The following is a 22576-nucleotide window of genomic DNA, read 5'->3' as shown; positions in this document are numbered from 1 at the left end:
AGGGAGAGAATCCATAGTTGCTTAGGTGGTCCATAAGTCTACAAGGCTTCGACTTCACTATTGAGCATAGGCCAGGTGTCCAACATAACAATGCTGATGGGTTGTCCAGAATGTTTAACCGACCTGAACAAGAGACTCATCCAGGGGTGGATTAGTTCCCCCTGACCATAGTCTGGGAGGGGCGAGTGTTAGGAAAGATTTCTTAATTGTGGGTAATTTTCCTTCCATGTGGCAACCCCTAAACTTTTTGCTGTTGGTTTCACCAGGAAATAGACTTTGCCAGAGAAGTGCAGCCTTCTGCCGCACTCCTCTGGGCTTTCGCTCCATTCTTACGGGGAAACTGACATGCCCTTAAGACAGTCAGTACCGGGAAACGTGGTTTTCCGTAGTCCTTTTATCATGTTGCAGCTTTCGCGCAAAATTGCACAAGAGGGCACTGTAAGCTAAGTTACTGCTCTCTTGGGTCTCTAGTCTTCTACAAGCCCTAGATACTCTCTTTGGATTGTTAATGAACAGTGCAAGTGAATCATGGGACTGGTGGCAGCGATCGTTTCTTTGTGTTTTTGCGCTCCTTTTGGCGTTTAAGCGCGTTTCTCGCGCTTAGCCCAAAATGGTGGCCTGGCTCCCAAAATAGCCAGACCACGAGGCTCTTTGTCCTGCCCGCTGACCGTCTTGCCCCCTTCACCTTCCCCAGGTCGAGCCGACCCGGGGCCTTCCTTATTTGGGCATGTACTTTCCCGCGAAACACAGATGCTTTTGCGGGCTTCTACAGGCCTTGTGTGTGCTCCAGGATGTGGGCTGGGATGTCTGGTCCCAATACACATCGTGGGTGCCAGAGAGTCTAGTGTGTCGTGAATGCCTGGGACTACTGTGGTCCATGATAGGTCCACGTATGGTGTGAGTGTTTTGTGAGCAGATCTCCCATTGGGTCCCCTCCGTTTTGGCGTAAAGGGAACCGTGGATAAGAGGGGGCTGGAAAGACCACTACCATGTCGATCTCCTGAGTTCTCACGAACAAAGGAATACAGGAGCCAAGTATCCTGCAACTACGAGGCTGAACCAAGGAATCGCTGGTGACCCGCTGAAGTACTGCTCCTCTGCACTGCTGTCGCTTTGTGAAACCCTTTCTACCTCTGATCGAACGAGAGGGCCTGTACTGGTACTTCAACCCCTTGAAATAGTGGGAACAACTATTCTCAGCATCTTCACCATCTCCTGCACGTAAGCCTTCGGAAGTGTCTCTGGGCCATCCAGCAGACTGACCAGCCTACCCAGGAGTCTTGCTCTGTAACCGCCGTCAGGTTGTGTTGTATTACGAGTCCTTGTCACTCTCACACGATTCGTACACTTGGCATTCCCAGGTCTGAAGTGAGTAGTGTACATTTGGCTGAAATACACACGGTTGATCCGTTGCCCTGCTGTGGTAACAAACTGTGCGGGTTCACTGCGTTTGGGACATCCTCAACTCAACTTCTGCTGCTGCGGAATCTACACGACGCCTAGACGTCCCCTGCCCGTACCTGAATCTGCCAGCACTGAAACTGACGCGGAGAAGCCTGGGTCTGCCTGCATCGGGGACCGGTGGGTAGCCTTGCTAGGAACTGGTCGCCCTCCTGCAGTAGCCCATAGCGTTTCCCCACTGTGTCTAACAGCACGCCTTTCCGTACTCACTCTCTGCTTCTGCCCCCAGTGGAGGCTGCGCTTGAGTCGCAGAGCTCTGTTCATCTTCATTTGTTCATCGAACTAAACTGCCTGATTCCCTCGAAGAGACTCCCCTTTGCCCGTTGGCACCAGCGTGTGCAGGTACTTTTGAGCACAAGGCTCCACTCTTCGTAGGGCTTGGACTTCCTATTAGTTAAGTGCCTCTGAAGGCGGACTGGGTCTAATTATTATTCGCACTGCCTGTTTTCCTCCCCATCTAGGTGGTCTACACATTTTGTGCGTCTAACTCGTTAGACTCGTTTGTATTTGTATGTATATTGTATGTATATTGGATTTGATTGGTATGTGTTGGTTTACTTGAGTTTTATTGTGATTTCTTGCATTATGGAAATGTGAAAGGCTGAGCGAGCGGATTTCGCAATGTTAATGCAAACTCTCATTTTAAAGATTGGAAAGACTCCTGCCCAATATTTAAAACAATTCCGAGAGTATAAGAAAAAGAAGGTGGTACTTGGTTATCTTATGTAACCGAATCCTTAAAAAATTTGACTGGCTGGGTTGAAGGTTATAAGGTTTCTACCTTTGAAGGCATGATAAGTCTTGTCATGCTGGAACATATTTTTGCATCTTCTTCCCCGGAGCTTAAGCAGCATTTGGCCGATTCGAAGGAGATAGATCCTAAGAAGCTGGCCAGTGACGCAGATTTATGGGTGTCACATCGAGTGTCCCATAAGGACAAAACTCATCCTGGTAAGCAGGAGGAAGGGAAAAAGTCCAAAGATAAGGGGGGTGGAGAATCTGATAAATCTTTTTCTCAAAAGGGCCACAAAAAGAAAAATAAGAGCAAGACACAAGAGAACTCACAGGGTAGTGGAAGTCAGCCTCTGAAACAGAACTCTGGTTACAATAAGCCTCCCTATGTAAACAGACCCAATGGATCTTGTTTTGCTTGTGGAGAAACTGACCACGTGAAGTGGGATCCCCGGTGTAAGGTTAAACCTTTGGGGGTCCACTCCGCTAATCTGGCCTTCTCCTCCTACGAGGAAGAAGATATTACAGGAGCATCCTTCTCCTCGGACTCCTTCCCCAGCGGGATAGAAGCTGAGGTAGTTTTAGTTTCCCTGGGTTCCTGGGAGCCTAAAGTCGCAGAGGCTTATGCTAGGATTCCAGATAATACCAAGCACTACTTTAAAGACAGTGTGCTGATCAATGGAGTGGATACTCCAGCTCTTAGGGATAGTGGGTGCAGTCGAACTGTAGTGGATTCTACCTTGGTAGACTCAGAGGAAGTTGCCAGAGCTACTCTGATGCCCACTAAATTGGCTGACGGCCCACCTCGCATATTTCCAGTAATACCTGTAAATCTTACTTTAAATGGTACAGCAGTCAGGATTCCAGTGAGCATTCAGAGAAACATCCCAGGAAAGGTCTTGTTAGGCAATGATCTCAGAGCTTTAGGGCTCGTAGCAGTCACTGCCGACAGACCATGCACACGGTCTCAAACACGGGCAGCATTGGCCAAGACCAATACGCCGCCCCAGCCGAAGGGGAAACCCAAGGCGAAAGGAGTAAGAAAGTCAAGACGAGGGAAAGAGAACATTCCCCCGATCTCGCCTACCACTGCGGTGGAGGAAGTTGGTCAATCGCCTGGGCCTGACGAGGAGGTGGCGATGCCTGAAGTATTTGACCCCAACGACCATCCTGAACTAAAAGACTTGTTAGTAGAAGGTGGTCCTGACAGGGAAGAATTCAGTAAAGGCCAACGTGAGTGCCCATCTCTGGAAGGCCTAAGGAGACAGGCCTGCTCCCAGCTTGAAGGTGAACCTCCTGGGACGCATCGGATTTATTGGGAAGGTGGACTCCTGTATAGTGAGCCCACAGAGTCTACAGAAAGAGACCATAGGAGGTTGGTGGTTCCCCTTGCTGTAAGACCCTTCATCCTGCAGCTGGCGCATGAAGTGCCCCTTGCTGGTCACCTTGGTATTAAGAGGACCAAGCAAAGGTTATCCATGCACTTCTACTGGCCCAAGATGGGGGTGCAAGTAGAAAGTCACTGCAGGAGTTTTGCCTCCTGCCAGTTATCTGGTAAGAGTGGCTCAACAATCCAAGCTTCATTGGTACCACTCCCAGTTGTGGGAATACCATTCGAAAGGGTAGGGATCGACATCATTGGTCCCCTTGACCCGCAGACATCCTCAGGCAATAGGTTTATCGTGGTGCTAGCTGACTATGCTACCAGATATCCTGAGGCCATCCCATTGAAAACTGTAACTGCCAAGTCAGTTGCAAAAGCGTTACTTGGCATCTTTACTAGGGTTTGCTTCCCTAAAGAAGTTGTGTCTGACAGAGGCAGCAACTTTATGTCAAAGTATATGCAGGCTATGTGGAAATAATGTGGGGTCACCTACAAGTTTTCTTCTGAATACCACCCCCAGACCAATGGTCTGGTGGAACGTTTCAACAGAACGTTAAAGAGCGTGATTGGGGCTCTGGAAGAACCTCAGAGAAGAAAATGGGATCTTCTTTTACCATGCTTACTGTTTGCCTACCGAGAGGTACCACAGGAGGGTGTTGGCTTCAGCCCCTTCGAACTTCTGTTCGGTCATCCTGTACGGGGACCCTTAGCCATAGTCAAAGAGGGATGGGAGATGCCCACTCCCCTGTTACTACCAACGTGGTAGATTATGTGCTGGGGCTCAGAAAACGGATGGTACTTCTGATGGGCTTGGCTAGTGATACATTGAAGGCAGGACAAGCCCTGGTGAAACATTGGTACGACCAGAAAGCTTCCCTCATCAACTTTACACCTGGTCAGCAAGTCCTGATCATGAACCCCATAAGGCCCCGAGCTTTACAGGACAAATGGTCAGGCCCTTACACAGTGGTGGAGCCCCTGGGTGAGGTCAACTATTTAGTGGACCTTGGAAGGCCTGGACAGGCTCCAAAAGTGTTCCACGTAAATAGGCTGAAGGCTTTCGTCCCAAGAGTCGATATCGCAGCGCTGCTACTGGCTTCAGATGTTGAGGAAGAGGAGTCTGAACCTCTCCCCGACCTGTTCCAAAGCGGAGGGTGTGGAGGGTGTCCGAGTGGCCCCTCACCTGACTTCTGATTAGGAGGATGAGGTGAAAAGTTTGCTTAGGCAGTTTTCCCCCGTTTTCACAGTCGCCTGGTTTGACACCTTGGTGCAAACATAACATAGACACAGGAGAAAGTGTACCTACCAAGAGTAGGGGATACAGGATGTCAGACAAAGTACGGTCTTACATTAAGACCGAGGTCAACAAGATGTTAGACCTTGGGGTGATTGAACCCTCTAGTAGTCCTTGGTCCAGCCCTGTGGTTTTCATTCCAAAGGCAGGCACTTCTGAATTGAGGTTCTGCGTGGATTACAGGGCTCTGAATGCTGTCACCAAGACAGATGCACACCCCTTGCCTCGAACAGATGAGCTGGTGGATACTTTGGGTGCCTCCAAGTACCTCAGCACGTTTGACCTCACTGCTGGCTATTGGCAAATAGCTTTAGCAGAACATGCCAAGGAGAAGACAGCGTTTTCTACTCCAGACGGCCTTTACCAATTCAGGGTAATGCAGTTTGGGTTGAAGAATGCACCTGCCACTTTCCAGAGGCTTGTGAATCATGTGTTGAATGGGTTGGACGAATTCTGTCTTGCATATCTGGACGATATAGCAGTTTTCAGTGCCACCTGGGATAACCATGTGAAACACCTTGGGATTGTGCTTCAGGCTCTTCAGAAAGCACACTTGACCATAAAGGCTAGTAAATGCCAGATTGGACAAGGCTCAGTGGTTTACCTTGGACATGAAGTAGGTGGAGGGAGGATACAGCCTCTTCCCAGTAAAGTACAAGCAGTACAGGGCTGGCCTACCCCCACTACACACACCCAAGTGAGACCCTTCTTAGGACTCACGGGGTATTACCGCAACTTAATGGCAGGCTATGGCACCATAGCTGCCCCTCTGACTGCCCTCACCACTGCGAAGAAACCCAAGAAGGTAACTTGGATCGACGAGTGTGAGAAGGCCTTCAAAGGCTTAAAAGAATCCTTGTGCCAGGCCCCTGTCCTCAGGGCCCCTAATTATCAAAGACCTTTTATTGTGCAGACGGACGCCTCTGACACTGGGATAGGAGCTGTACTATCGCAAGTAGATGAGAAGGGTAAGGAACACCCTATTGGTTTTATTAGTTGCCAGCTTAAGGACAGAGAGCTCAGATGGTCCACAGTGGAGTAAGAATGTTTCTCTGTTGTATGGGCCCTACGGAAGCTGAGGCCCTGCCTCTATGGGACCCACTTCACTGTGCAAACTGACCATAAGCCCTTAAAGTGGCTGATGAACATGAAGGGAGAGAATCCAAAGTTGCTTAGGTGGTCCATAAGTCTACAAGGCTTCGACTTCACTATTGAGCATAGGCCAGGTGTCCAACATAGCAATGCTGATGGGTTGTCCAGAATGTTTAACCAACCTGAACAAGAGACTCATACAGGGGTGGATTAGTTCCCCCTGTCCATAGTCTGGGAGGGGCGAGTGTTAGGAAAGATTTCTTAATTGTGGGTAATTTTCCTTCCATGTGGCAACCCCTAAACTTTTTGCTGTTGGTTTTACCAGGAAATAGACTTTGCCAGAGAAGTGCAGCCTTCTGCCGCACTCCTCTGGGCTTTCACTCCATTCTTACGGGGAAACTGACATGCCCTTAAGACAGTCAGTACCGGGAAACGTGGTTTTCCGTAGTCCTTTTATCATGTTGCAGCTTTCGCGCAACACGGCACAAGAGGGCACTGTAAGCTAAGTTACTGCTCTCTTGGGTCTCTAGTCTTCTACAGGCCCTAGATACTCTCTTTGGATTGTTAATGAACGGTGTAAGTGAATCATGGGACTGGTGGCAGCGATCGTTTCTTTGTGTTTTGGCGCTCCTTTTGGCGTTTAAGCACGTTTCTCGCGCTTAGCCCAAAATGGTGGCCTGGCTCCCAAAATAGCCAGACCACGAGGCTCTTTGTCCTGCCCGCTGACCGTCTTGCCCCTTTACCTTCCCCAGGTCGAGCCGACCCGGGGCCTTCCTTATTTGGGCAGGTACTTTCCCGCGAAACACAGATGCTTTCGCGGGCTTCTACAAGCCTTGTGTGTGCTCCAGGATGTGGGGTGGGATGTCTGGTCCCAATACACATCCTGGGTGCTAGAGAGTCTAGTGTGTCATGAATGCCTGGGACTACCGTGGTCCATGATAGGTCCACGTATGGTGTGAGTGTTTTGTGAGCAGATCTCCCATTGGGTCCCCTCCGTTTTGGCGTAAAGGGAACCGTGGATAAGAGGGGGCTGGAAAGACCACTACCATGTCGATCTCCTGAGTTCTCACGAACAAAGGAATTCAGGAGCCAAGTATCCTGCAACTACGAGGCTGAACCAAGGAATCGCTGGTGACCCGCTGAAGTACTGCTCCTCTGCACTGCTGTCGCTTTGTGAAACCCTTTCTACCTCTGATCGAACGAGAGGGCCTGTACTGGTACTTCAACCCCTTGGAATAGTGGGAACAACTATTCTCAGCATCTTCACCATCTCCTGCACGTAAGCCTTCGGAAGTGTCTCTAGGCCATCCAGCAGACTGACCAGCCTACCCAGGAGTCTTGCTCTGTAACCGCCGTCAGGTTGTGTTGTATTACGAGTCCTTGTCACTCTCACACGATTCGTACACTTGGCATTCCCAGGTCTGAAGTGAGTAGTGTACATTTGGCTGAAATACACACGGCTGCTCCGTTGCCCTGCTGTGGTAACAAACTGTGCGGGTTCACTGCGTTTGGGACATCCTCAACTCAACTTCTGCTGCTGCGGAATCAACACAACGCCTAGACGTCCCCTGCCCGTACCTGAATCTGCCAGCACTGAAACTGACGTGAAGAAGCCTGGGTCTGCCTGCATCGGGGACCGGTGGGTAGCCTCGCTAGGAACTGGTCGCCCTCCTGCAGTAGCCCATAGCGTTTCCCCACTATGTCTAACAGCACGCCTTTCCGTACTCACTCTCTGCTTCTGCCCCCAGTGGAGGCTGCGCTTGAGTCGCAGAGCTCTGTTCATCTTCATTTGTTCATCGAACTAAACTGCCTGATTCCCTCAAAGAGACTCCCCTTTGCCCGTTGGCACCAGCGTGTGCAGGTACTTTTGAGCACAAGGCTCCACTCTTCGTAGGGCTTGGACTTCCTATTAGTTAGGTGTCTCTGAAGGCGGACTGGGTCTAATTATTATTCGCACTGCCTGTTTTCCTCCCCATCTAGGTGGTCTACACATTTTGTGCGTCTAACTCGTTAGACTCGTTTGTATTTGTATGTATATTGGATTTGATTGGTATGTGTTGGTTTACTTGAGTTTTATTGTGATTTCTTGCTACGGTCGATGTTACAAAGGCCTTGTAATAAATGTGTCTATATTTTTAATATAACACCTGCTTGGAGTAATTTGTAAGTGTCCTTGCTTTGTGTGCTCATTGCGGGCTTTCAGTCACCCTCACCCCTCTTGAGACCTAGTCTTGACCGTCGCGATCGCTACCCTGATTGGTCTGGCTTGTCCAGAGGTTACCCTTTTCCAAGAAACTAGGCTGGCCTTCTGAACCTCTGCCCCTCCAGGACAGAGTTCAGAAATCCATCTTAACAGTACTCAGCCAATCCTGGGAGCAATGAAGAGTCAGAAGACTCTTCTGAGCACCACAGGACCCAAGAAACTAGGCTCCCACATTCTGCCAGCCATTCCCAAGCTCGCAGAATCCGTGAGAGCCTAGAACACCAGACAGCCACCTGTGGTGGAGGTGCCTCTGAGTCAGAGGATGAGTGGACCAGGGTGACCCGAACTAAGAAAGCCAACAAAGTCGCCTTGCTCAAGAATGCCCTGAAACAAATAAAAGCCATTAGGAGCGTCATCACACCCTATCACAAGAATGCAAACTATTCGGTTTGGGAGCACCTTAAGCTATTTGAACAATTGATGGACACTTTCCATCTGAAGGACAGCCAAAGCTGTATTCAGTATGTGAAGTGGACATTTTCTCCTGAGTATTCCTGCATTTTTGCGGGGCCGGAGGATCAGAATCATTCCAGATGGTCCACTTATAGGGCGGCCTTCCTGAAACATTTTTCCGTTCACAGGAATCCTCAAGAGGCTCGCAGGGCAACCTATAACTTACAATGTGGGGAAGACCAGGCCCCACAAGAATTCGCTCAGGAGTTGAAACGCGCCTTTGCGCAGACCACTAGAAGGGTGCGCACTGACAGCAAAGAATTTGTAAACACTTTCTTTCACGCTCTCCCTAAGTATATCATGACCCAGCTAGTGAGGGACTTTCATAAGAAAAGATCACTAGACTGGGTCATTGAACAAGCAACGCTCATCTATGAGGTGCAGAAGTCGTCGGAAAACAAAAATAGTCCCAAAAGCCCCAAAACAACCAACACTCCTGCTGCTGCTAAAGTGGCGGAGGTGAATGTTGCCCCCATTTTAGATCTGGAGATGGGGGGGCCTAAAAACCTGCCCGCACAGAATCCAAACAACCCCAAACCCAGAAGGCCCTTGGTCCAATCACAAACAGGGAGCCATGGAGGTAATCCCGCAAATGGGACCCCTAACTCCCCTGACTACATCAGCCCATGCTACAAGAGTAATAGGCCCATCCTGGGTTATGTCTGGACTCCTCCAGCCCAAGGGGGGAATCCAACCAGACAGCAGGAAACCCAGGGAACTTCCCTCCTCACTTTCCCCAGGAGGGCAGTAATCCCCCAAATACCGGACCAAATTTCTTTCCTAGGTACCCGCCAAATTTCAACCCCCAAAACAACCCATCCTTCTTTCCCCACTTTCCTGAGCCTAGACATCCCATTCCGAAAGAGGTGAGGCCAATGATGGAGGGGTACCCAAACTTCCCTAACCCAGGTTATTTTGGGAGGAGGGATAGCTACCCTTCCCGGGATCAACCAAGGGGAGACATGAAGACCCCGTACCAGCCAGAGCGAGTGTCCCAACTAAAGCTCCAGGTCCAGAACATGGCACAGGATCTGGGTAGCATGCTGAGTGCTCAACAGAACACCCAGATGAGCATGGCAGCTCAGAATGCCTCAAATCTAGGATCTGGTGCTCCAAAGCAATGACGGGGGAAGAATCCTGATAACCCACTGGTTTCCAGGAAGGAGGCACAAGGGGAAGGGGGCTGTAAAGCCTTGGAGGAAGCGTCCTTCCCCACTTGTGAAAAGCCCCTGGAAACCCAGGAACCAGAACCAAAATCTCCTGCCCCCGAAAGTCTACAACCCAAGGAACAGAGGGGGGTAGGAGAAATAAAGAGCCCAAAAAGACCCATTTTGAGGAGGAGGTACAATTCTTCCAGTTTGAAGGAGAGGGATCCTCAGAGGATCCTGGGAAAAGGATCTTCTCTTTCAGGGATGGGGGAACTCCTCCCAAAGAAAAATGGGTCCCACAGAATCCAAATCCAAACTGGGTAGATGTGGGGACCGAGTTAGCACAGCCCATCATCAGACCCCAGAATCACCAGCACGAAAATCCCCTGATTCAAACCAATCCTGGTGACTGCCTCCAAAAAGGGGGAAGTGGGCAGCCCAGAATCAGAACCAGGGGAACCCGAAACTTCCCCCATATCTAGCTGTCACTTTTTTCTTCCCGATTCCCAAGACCCCAAACAGAATCCTGCCCAAATCACCTTTCTGTCAGTATCCAAAACCAAGAAACTAACCCACCAGTTGTCCAAAAAGGTACATTATCATTGCCCTCTTGAGGAAAAGGAGGGAAGATACTATGCCCCGGTCCAAATACAGGGGCAATGTACAATTTTGGCACTGGTGGACACTGGATCCCAAGCTACCCTTCTGTCAAAAAGGGCATTTGATCAACTGAATTCGGGAAGGGGGAAGAAATAACAAATTCCTCTCACCCCTCTTCCTGGACAACTTCAGAACTTAGAAGGGAAGGAAATTCCCGTCGAGGGGACTGCAAATTTGGACATTAAATTTGGGTGACACAAGGTGAAACACCCGGTCATAGTTGTGACTCCAGAGGGCACACCTTGTTTACTAGGGAATGACATCCTGCATAGGTTGTCTCCCCTCATAGATCGTATAAACAAGGTCCTCTGGACCCAGACTAACCGACCAATAAAATTAAACATAGTGTCAACCATGTTAGTTTAAACGGCACATGCCACATGGTTGAACAAAAACCTGACCAAATAGAATTTTACTTCCAGAATAATCAAATACCAGATGTGACAGTAATTGCAGTAGGACAACAAACTGGTGATGAGGAGTCCTCTCTATTTCGGAAAATCAACCTTCCCTCCAGTTTAAGGTGGCATTCCACACTGGAAGGAAACACTCTGAAATTCTTTACAAATTCTCAATTAGAAAATCCCATTCCTGTAGTCCAGAAAGATGAAAAATGTGCTCAAAGCCTGGCTGAGATTCAGAAAATAGGAGAGCAGTTGTTCATCCCTATTCAGTTAAATTAAGGGAAAGGCTCTGTTCTCGCCCGAGTGTGTGTGAACAACGGTAAGAGCTTCATCAGCGAGGCCATGTTCCGCAAACTCCCAAAAGATCCAGCCATTCCCACATTTAAACTGTTAGACAAATGGGAAATGGACCTGGAAACACCCAATTCCAAACATCTCCTGCCTAGCAGGTGTATGCTCAAAATTTCCATAGGCAACAAGAGCATAGTCCATAATTGTTGGGTCGTACGAGATGTCCCTGCTGCATTTTATTTAGGCAGTGACATTCTCAATCGCTTTGCCATTAGTTTGGACCTAATTAACTTGAAAGCCTGGTCCCAATTAGCGGGTAATCCCATGGACTTTGATGACCCGGAGAAAGCATTTAGGTCAGCTCAACTGCTGCCTTATGCAGTTGAAATTCAGATTGCAGAGGGAGTCACCATCCCAGAACGGACCTGACAATTCTCACTGGAACTAAAAATTAAAAGAGGACAGAGACTGAAAAACCCTGACGCCTATGTCCATCTCAATGCTCACTTCCAACAGCAAGGGTTGAGGGTAAACCCAACACCACTAGTCAACATAGAACACGACACCATTCCAATAGAGGTGGATAACAGCGACCTAAAGATTATCACTCTGGCCATAGGCACCATTATTGGAATGGCGGTTGATGACCGACATTTTTCCAAAGATTTAGGTAAAGAACTGTTAGGACCAATCCCCATCGACTGTTTTGACAGTGATAGCAACAATGAGGCAACATCAGACAAGATCTTCACCCAGCATGGGAGGGAGGGGGAGTTCCTGGTGTACACTTCCTGCCCTTATGGTAAGGAAGATGTGACCTGTGACTTCAGGAGGGATGAGGTGATCTTCCAAGTCCACGAGGACTGCCTTCCCTTCCCCACCTGAAGCTATTGGTCCAAATCAATACTCTGACCAGGGATTTCTCCACCCAGCTGGAGGAGGCTGCTGAGATAGCAAAACCAGAAGTCTTTCCAGGCTTCAGGCAGATGGTAGCTGATGCCTGTGATACTCTGGAGCAAAAGCAAAAATTGAAACAAGTTTTCCTAGATTTTCAAGATCTCTTTGCGGTGGACTCATATGACTGTGGTCGCACCGACATCCACACAACAACAATTCACACGGACCCTGGCATGACTCCAGTGTTTGTGAAACAATATTGCTTGCCTCTCGCATCAATGGAGTGCCTTACTGAAATATTTAAGAACCCTGAGTCCCGTGGGATAATTCTCCCAGTCCACAGCACCTTCAATAATCCGGTGTTGGGGATTTTGAAACCAAACGGCCAGTGGAGACTCTGTGCTGACCTAAGGGAGCTCAACAAACGGGTCCATACGTCCCAATGGCCTCTTCCCTACATTGACCAAGGGCTGGCCCAGATCCAAGGGTCACAGGTATTCACTGCAATAGACCTGACCAATGGGTAACTGGACTGTACCTGTCAGCAGGGAGGACCAATACAATCTGGCTTTCACCTTCAGGGGGCAGCAGTACACATATACCCAGACTTCCTTCAGATACATCAACTCCGGCAATGAATTTAACATTTTTCTACACAAGGCCATCCCCGACCTGGGTGAAAGGGGTAACCTGGCCTATGTAGATGATGTTCTAGTCACAAGCTCAACTGTGGAGGAATACATAGCGGGGATCCGTTATGCTGTGACACAGTTGAGGGCTGCCGGAGCAAAACTCTCCTTTCAAAAGGTACAGTGGTGCAGAGCCCATGTCAATTTCTTAGGGCATGAGATTACTCCTCAGGGTCTCTGTCCCCAGGAAAAGAAAGTGGAAGCACTTCAGAAAATAAAAGACCCCACAACTCTGCGGGAACTAAGGAGCCTCCTTGGACTAACTAATTACAGCAGAAAGTTCATTGAGGACTACGCAGAGATCACAAGACCCCTGATCCATCTTTTGGAGGGGGGGTCAAGTGGGAGTCGGGTGGGTCCAGAACGTGCCGAGGCAGTAAGATAACTCAAAAGAAGCCTCTCACAAGTGCCTTGCCTAGCTTCCCGGTCAAAAACAAGGCGTTCTTCTTGGAGACGGGGTTCTCAAATACATGCTTGACTGCAGTATTATATCAAAAGCATGACAAGGTCAATAAAGTAATCTCCTATGCGAGTAAAACTTTATCCTCTGTGGAGGAAAAATTCAACGATTGTGAGAAGGCACTCCTGGCAATGGTGTGGGCATTGAAGAATTACTGCCCGTTCATCCAGGGGGAACACATCATAGTGGAGACTTCACACCAGCCTCTGCAATATCTCCAAAGTGACAGAATACTGACCGGAAATGTGAGTAATTCCCGAGTTACTTCCTAGATTCTGTCAATGCAAGCCTTTCTTGTGGAGGTCAGACATGGCCAAAACAAGAAGAGTCCCCTCGCGCAAGGTCTGGCTGACTTGCATGATTGTGCGAGAGAAAACTGTCTTGAGGACGAAAGTCTTAAAATCAAGGACAACATGGAGGGAGGCATACCTTAATTCCCCACACAAGGTCTATGAAGAAGACAAGTGTGAGGGAATGCCCACCGTCTATGTGGATAGATCCTCCTACCATGTTGACAACAACGGGGAAAAATAACTTGTGGCCGGCGTAGGGAATGCATGGGTGAATGATACCCCAGAACCCTCCGCTTGGTACAATATCAGTCCCCGAAGTAGTCAAGTGGCAAAGCTGATGCCATCCTCACTGCTGTCCAACACCAACTCCACGAACTGGTCATAATCACAGATTCAGATTATGTACGGAACGGGTTCATGGAGCACCTGTTTACCTGGAAAACCAGAGACATGCTATGTGCTAATAACAATCCATTGAAACATGGAAAATTAATTCAAAATATCGATGATCGGTCACCTCAAATGGGATGACCATCTACTGGAAAAAGATGAAGGGTCGTTCTAAAGTAGAGGGACCAGACAAAACTGGAAATGACCTAGCTGATCAGCTGGCCAAAACCAGAGCCATCCAAGGGGATCTACTTGAGATTGAGTCCCTGTTAGGGGAAATCGAGGTCACTGCTATCACTATGTCCCAGAAAAATGCTCACAATGAACTCACAACTGCACAATGGAGTAAGGAGACCCCATATGCTGATTTGATTACGGCTCGAAAACGGGATCCAATAATTGGTAAATTTTATCAACACATTGAGGACCCTGAGAACTTTCCCCTGATGGATACCGATTGCTAGGGAAAGAGGACCTCAGAGTGTTGATGAAATGTCCAAAAATGTTCCAAATCCAAGACGGTTTGTTGGTGAGGAGATACATAGCTAGCCATGATCAGTGGGTGGTCCCTACCTCATTCCGAAGCCTGATGCTAAGTCACGCCCATGATGCGGCCACAGCCAGTCATTGGGGGTTTCATACGACACTAGAAATCTTGAGAGAGGTTGCATACTGGCCACACATGGGGCAGGACCTCGACCAATACTTGAAGGGGTGTCTTGTGTGTGCACAATTTAGGCCGACATCAGTCACACACCATGCTCCCCTCCAAAAGAGGGGGACACTTCCTTGGACAGATTTAGAAGTCGATTTTATCGGGCCCGTGATTCGCTCCTCTAGGGCGAACAAGTACATGTTGTCTGTGACATGCTTGTTCACTAAATGGGTCGAATGTCTCCCGGCCCCAAACTGCAAGACAGAAACAGCAGCTGCCCTGATGATCAACCATATCTTCTCGCATTTTGGACTACCTGAAAGGATTGAGTCAGACCCAGGTAGTCGCTTCACTAGCAAAGTGATGACAAAGATTTGGGATATACTTGGGTTCAAAAGGAAACTACACATTGCCTACTGGCTAGCCTCTAGTGGTGGGGTTGAGAGATACAACATGACAATTGTGAGCATATTAAAAAAGTTTGTGTCAGATTCTGGGCCAAGTTGAGACATTTGACTACCTCTTGTCCTGATGGCCATCAGATCTACCCCTTCTTCTGCAACTAAAATGTCACAGTTTGAGCTGATGACTGGACGAAGGATGGTGCTTCCCCAGCATCTGCTCTACAGAACCCAAGAACAGACCCTGATAAATGCCTCCACAACTCATGAGTATGTTGAGAATCTGAGAAAACACCTTCAGCATGCTTTTGCCTATGCTCAGCGGAATCTAGAAATATCTGCGACAATATGAAGACCTACTATGATCTTAAGACAACTAGAAAGGAATACCAAGTAGGAGACCGGGTCTGCTTGTACAATTTCCAAAGGAACCAGGCCAAAGAGCGCAAATTTCTTCCTAGCTGGTGGGCTCCTTTTGAAATTGTAGACAGAATCTGACCAGTCACCTATAAAATCTGTATCCCCAAAGGCAGTTTGGCAGAGGGTGAAGATAAGTGGGTTCACATCAACCAGCTGAAGTGTTGCCATCCTAGGCATACGCTGCGGCAACTAGAGGAGCCATATGGAAACCCAGAGGGGGACATCCCGGGTCCCTAGAAAATTACAACTATTAAAAACCATTCCACCTGTTAACATCAGTAGTCATTACAGGCGGGAAAGATTGTTAATTGCATGTCAAATGTATGCATCTGCCCCACTACATGAATAGTGGTGGGGAAATGTCCACACACATGCTCTGTTTTGTCTTATAGAACTGAAACCAAGGATCCCAAGAACCAAGGAGGGCCACTCAGGGACCAGGAGGAAAGACCCAAGGGACCAGGGGTATCACTCCGTACTCCCACCTGGAACCGGCAAGGTGAACCTGGTGATCCAGCACTGATGGGAGAAGCAGCCACATTTTTCTACTTGGACCAAAAAGAAAGAATGACATCCCAATCTCCCGACTTCCCCTTGACGGGCGGTCAAATTTCAAGTCGTGAGGGGGGGCTTTTTGGGATGTATTAACCCACTTATGCTCTGCCCTGCGGCAGCCCTGTGTGCTTATGGTGCCAGAATTATGAAAAATGGCCACAAAACCCCTATGCGCACCAAAACCTATGGAAATCACGCTTTGCAACAAGGAAAGATGGCTGCCAAATCTACCATGCATGTTGTCAGTGGTGGAACAGAGAGCGCACTCCTGAAACATGTCACTGGGCTGCCCAACATGTAAAAATGGAAACTGCATGAAAAGCTGTGCTTTGTTGGATGAAATCCAGAATCTTGTTTTCAAATCTTTTCTTGGTTGCTGAAACTGCAGAATGTCGGCACAAAACACCCACAAACATCCAATAGTTTTGATGAGTGCTACAAGTCACTTCATTCAAGAAATCATTATGAACAGACAATGGGCCTCATTACGACCCAGGCGGTAAGTTACCGCCTGGGCCGTGACTTTACCACCATGGCGTAAACTACGTTTACGCCATGGTGGTTGGCGGACTTACCGCCCCATTCCGACCTAGGCGGGGCGGTAAGTCCCCAATCCCCATTTACCCTTCCCCATTCCCATTTTTGCCCCATAGGGCATAATGGGAGTGGGGAAGGCGTTAATTACGCCACCGTAAATTACGGTGGCGTAATTAACTCCATGGTCCCTTAGCGCCATGGATTTTAACACCTGCTAAAAGCAGGTGTTAAAAGCACCATGGCGCTAGGGGACCTCGTACTCAGGCGGTAAGGGTCGGCGCTGTTAACGCTGCCGTAAACCCCTTACCGCCTGAGTTGTAATGAGGCCCAATGTCCTGAAAAACTGAGTTTGTCATCAGAACATTCACAGCAAAAATGTGCTTGCCTGTGAAATCTGTCAAAATATGGGCGCAGTACTAGTGCCGCCTGTGGACAGCTGTCAGTAGCTTGCATCAGAAGATTTAAACGTGTGCAACTGAAATCAAATGTCTGAAAACTAAGTGACCTGTTATTAAGAGTAACCTAGGTTGTAACTATTCAATTCCCATGGTTTAGAAGCTGAAATAAGTGTTCTAGCTGCTTGTTTTGAAAATTGCAAGTTTGTTTTAAACCAAGTAAAACAAATGTAACAGAATGACATTTAAATTAAGGCTCAAACCAGTTCCACAGCTTTCCCTCACAAAGGCCAGGCATTCCCTCCTCCGCCACTCCACCAGGAAATCACACTTCTGTGATGATTAGATCAGGGGAGGAGAACTTGGGCTGCAGCAGAAGAGGACAATGGACTTCCTCTGGCTGAAAGGATATGCAGAGTGTGAAGAGTCATAAACGGCCTCTCCCAGAAGGAAGGGGGCGGAGAATGCTTCTGAGCTGCCAGAAGGAGAAGGAGGCAGGGACAGACAACTGTTTGTTGTTTCACAAGGACAAAAAGCACATTTTTAAAAAGACTAATAATTTACTGTGTAAATTGTGAAAAATATGTACACCCCGGACTTGTGAACCAAATTTTTGGCTGCATATTTTAAGAGGCGCCAGAACTCTCTGCTATGTTCTGGGAAGTAGCAGTGGAATTTATGGTTTTGTAGCAAATGTATTTATGTCAAAAGCATGAAACTTCACACGCTTATGCCACTATACAATTTACTGTGTAAATTGTGAAAAATATGTACACCCCGGACTTGTGAACCAAATTTTTGGCTGCATATTTTAAGAGGCGCCAGAACTCTCTGCTATGTTCTGGGAAGTAGCAGTGGAATTTATGGTTTTGTAGCAAATGTATTTATGTCAAAAGCATGAAACTTCACACGCTTATGCCACTATACAATGCGCACAGTTGTGGAAATTTGCTCCGAAATTGGACCGTGTGTTCTGGACAAAAAGGGCGAATTTCTGTCGAAAGCAGGCACAAGATCCTGCAGTGATGGGGCTTGGAAGAGTATCTGCTCCACAAAATATGTAATCTATATATGTTATTGTTAGAAAGTTTGCACATTTGTAAATATGTATTGTACTACAAGTAGATTTTATGTTCAAAAGCCAAGGGGAGGATTCTCTGACTAATAAACACACATCATCATGGTGACACCCTGTTTTCTCCTCCAATCAAGGGGGAGAAGAGATTATAACCTATAGCCTGCCTAGGGGGCATGCTTAGGATAATCCAGCACACACACCCCTTGTGATAAGCATAAATAGAGACAGCTGAGGACTTAGAAAAGACACACAGATTCACCCACTATTCTGATCCTGGCAAAGCACCGTGAAGCAGATCCATCCATATTCCTTGCTCCTGACTCCAGAAACTTGGCAAGCAGAAAGGCCCATTCCATTAGTTGAACCATTTTCAACTAGGCCTTGAATTTCAAAAACCAGAAAGAATACCACAAACTCTAAGGGGAACAAAAGAAACAGCTGGGCTGTGCTGTAACTGCTTTCCTGATAAAAGAATTATCAGAATCAAAAGACCCAATCCAGTTGTGCCGTGCTGTGCTGTGCTGTGACCAGAGAGCCATTGCAGACGCAGTCCAGTCGTGCTGTGCCGTGCAGACCACAGTGCCTTGCTGTCCAGTCCGGTGTGCCCATCAGCCTGTCCAGTCCGGTGTGCCCAGCAGAATTCCTGTCCAGAAATCTTGACGGACCTGAATTCCTGACGGTTCTGTTCAAAACATATATAGTGAGTATCCATAGTATAGGACTGTGTCACTAGCATATGTATTATCCATAGTTTATACCTATCTAAATCCATCTGATCTCGTCTTCAGAACCTGCATTGTTAGAAATCTTTTTTGAATTGCTTGAACTCTCTATATTATCCCTACTATCTCCTTCGGTACTAGTATTGTTAAATATCTTTTCGCTCATATATTCCATCTGAAGAAGACAAGCTCCTCGACAGGCAGTTGCCCGTATCCAGTGGCGCCCTGGTCCAGTGGCTGTGCTTCCTTGTGGTATTTGCTTCTTCATAGTCATCCCCTAGTGTAAAGAAATCCTGTTTGGAAGCGCATCCCCATTTTCTTGCGCCTATCTCAGAAAAACGACCTCCACTAAAACATCAATAACTTCCTCAAATGTAATGCTAGAAATACAATTTCAACTTCTGCTTGTAGCTAACAACCACAGAACCAATAACCACATTTCAAATCCATATAGTTCTCCTGCAATCGTGATTACCGCTCGCAGAAAGGTTTGCCGTGAATTTTGTTTTAGGACATTTCTAGCACGTGTAAAACAGCTTTTGATTGCACCCGACCTCAATTTTAAGTTTGCACATTGCTTATTAGTGTCAAATCATTGCTAGTGTTTGTCTGCAACTATCCAAAGCGGCTCCCATTTAAACAATTTCAGTCATTGAAACCATATTTAGTGTTTTACCCAATCCATTCTCTGATAACTTTAAAACCATTTTGACAGTTCTGTTTCTCTCTTGTGTTTGCTGGGGGAGAAATTGGGATTGACATTTTGTTGAGTTCTGCATTCCTGAAACCTGTTCTCTCTCCTCCTATCTCATTACATTGCTTGTTGGGGGCTGAGGGGTGTGCAGGGGGAAATAGTAACCATACTGCTATTTGATCTGAACATACAAAAAAAGTATTATTTCTGTGCTGAATTGTTTTGCTCATTATTACTCCTTGTGATTAAAGAGATTGCTTAGTGTGACATCACCTCATTGGTGATTATTGGATACCGATTAAACATAGTGTGATTATATTGTGAATTCTTAAATAAATATTTTAACTTTGCAAACCAGTCTGATTCCTGGTTCAGTGTGACCGGGGGAAGGGGGTTCCAGGAGAGGGGCGTGATATGAGTGGTACATCGTTCAGAATAAAAGAACTTTTAGACACAAAATAAATAAGGATTTCAGTTGTGCATTACACTCTAGGCGTTGACTTAGGTGAAGTTCCGAATTGAAATCACTTACAGCAGTGTCCTCCTCATGGCTTCCCCCTTCCTTGGGACGAGGGGGAGGTGCCAGCAGAAAGCGCAGCAGAGAACGAGAAAGACCGCAAAGGGCTACAAAGGAAAAGGGCGGGCAATCCCTTTATAATGGGCGGGCTCCTTACTGCAAGCAGCATCCAGCCTCTGCAGAAGGACGCCCGCCCCTGTTGCGATGGAGAGGAGTTTGTTTTCCACCCACCTACCCCACAAACAGGGCAAGGCATGGACAAGCCTGGTCGTCGACGTCGCAGGACGGCGAGGCAGTGTGGCGGTGTTTGGGCGACCATGCACAAGAGGCAGACTCAGGATGAGCCAGGACAAAGCCGGAAGGGTCTTTGCTCTTCTCAGACCAGCGCCCCTTGGGATCCTAAGCAGCAGGGGCATCTGGGGGGAACAACAAGGGTTCGGCTTCCTCCAAGGAAACGGCACTCTCCCCGCCCAGGAGCACCTGCATGGGCAGGCGAGGCTCAGGCACAAAGGGTTGGGAGAGTTGGACCTACACTGGACTTTTGGAAAGCAGGGGGAAGCAGGTTGTGGGACACGGAGCAGTCGCCGCATCTTCAGAGTTATTTCCACTGATGTGTGTAGTATGTATTTTTTTTAATGATGTTGTGGAAAATAAATCTGCGGTCACTTTTTGCCAAACAAAAACAAGACTCATTCTACACATTTCTGGGGGGGGAAGGTGGAATGAGCATGTGCTATGTAATTGGTCCAAATAGACGGATGCACAGGTTATGCAAAATCTGTGTCACCTGAGTGCTAGCTGTGGCTGCAGCACTCAGGTGACACAGATTTTGCAAAAAACCGCACTGTGCACACACAGATATGATACAGTATCATGTTTATGTGCAGGGGCACCGATGCACCGATATCAAGTTTTCCCAGGCAGTGCCAGTGCCAGAAAAAGCAAAAGTCCCATTTAAGAACCCCAAAGCACCTGTGTACTCGGCGCCCCTGTTTGTGTGTGCACAGTGCATTTTTTAAGAAAGTATTCTGTTTTTGTTACCACAGCAACACTAATCCCGGCAGCCTCATTTCTGCCTTCCACAGGGCACTGCAATTCCGAGAAACCCATTTCACGGGATGTGATGAAGCTCTGGCTGCGAGATTGTTAGTTGATGAAATTGTTTGCTAAAGGGCATTAACGTGGCGAGCTCCCCATTTGGATCAGAAGAGCTGGGTCAATCAGTCCGCAGCAGACCGGCAGATTTAAAAGAAGAAATATGACACGAGAGTGCGAGTTGCTCTGTTTTACAAAGTTATGTCTTTAGGGCATTGGTCTAGGCCGACACCTCCATGTAGTTGGCCACTAATAGTCTTCTTGTAGCCAATCACATGGAGGCGTGGGGGCAAATGTTAGTCCACCGGAAAACCCAGAGGCTCCACGCTCTTCCCCGGAGACCCTGGGAGAGGGTCGTAAAAACCCTGAGTCTCTGGGTTAAACCCGGACGTTAGTCAGGTATGGCTTTGGGCCTGAGGCTGGCCAGAACCCAACATCCAGCTACACATCTGATGCCGAATCTCGGATCCTGTGAGAGCCAGCCCATTGGCCAGTGCTGGCTTATGTTCCAAATCAAGTGTAGTGTGCCAGTCACTAGCGTAGTATTTAAAATAAATGCAACAGAATAACAATTCTAGGGGAACAAAAACAAGCGGTACGAGCCAGGGTGAGTCTTGACAAGCAGCCCAGAATCCAGCATTGCAGCTGGCCATCCTTGAACATATTAAAGTCTTTGCCTACAATACCGCTTTGCGTTAATACTTTCCCTGAATCTGCTCACGTTAGTCCCCTAGCCACAGTTTCAGTGCATGATCTGGGAGACGGAGACACAGTCACAGCGCTGTCGATGCCATAGGAGACGGATGCACAGTGGCAGCCCTGCCCTCCCACTTGCATTGGAGACGATGACACAGTGACTGCCCTACCACTGACTTGGGAGATGGAGACCCACTGATAGCCTTACTGCTGCCATGGGAGACTGAGACACAGTGACAGCCCTACAGCTGACAAGTGAGAGGGAGAAACAATTACAGTCCTATCTCTGGCCTCTGTTCTGTGTTTTCTGGACAGTCCAAGGTCCCCACTCTCCATCCACGGTAAACAGATATTGCAGCAGACAGACAGGTTCTGCTCAAAACTGCGCCCTCCTGAGAGACAATCAGGCTGGCTGTGCTGTGGCCCGCTCTCCCTTCTCCTACTTCCCATTGGTCAAAAGAGATGCATTATTGGGGCAGAAAGAGCCATCCTATCAAAGAGGAATAGCTATGGCAGCCTAGCTGCACACAGATAAAACAATTAAGAAATGCTGTCTCGAAGGTAAGAAGTAGATAAACAAATACCAGATTGAAGCTTTGCCTCATAAAAAAAACCAAAGCGTCCTCGAAAATGACACGTTGTTGGGTCGCCGTTCAATGTGTTCTGGTGTTTGGTGGTGCTCTGTTGGCAACCCTAGTAATGCTTGCTCCGTGGTATGTCAATGGCGCTTGATCTCTCATTAATGGGTAAAGGAGTAGGTCATTGGCGTGAATACTAACCATCTGCTGGGCTCTGAGTCAATTTCACAGCTGGATATTTCCAGCCAGGAGCGTCCATTAGATTACCAGCCTAGTTCCCCATTCCTTGACCCCTCGACTGATAAGCTCTGAACTCATCTGA

Source organism: Ambystoma mexicanum, chromosome 6p, assembly GCF_040938575.1.
Source record: "Ambystoma mexicanum isolate Mex_15411 chromosome 6p, UKY_AmexF1_1, whole genome shotgun sequence".
Lineage (NCBI taxonomy): Eukaryota > Metazoa > Chordata > Amphibia > Caudata > Ambystomatidae > Ambystoma > Ambystoma mexicanum.
This window is presented reverse-complemented; position numbering follows the sequence as displayed.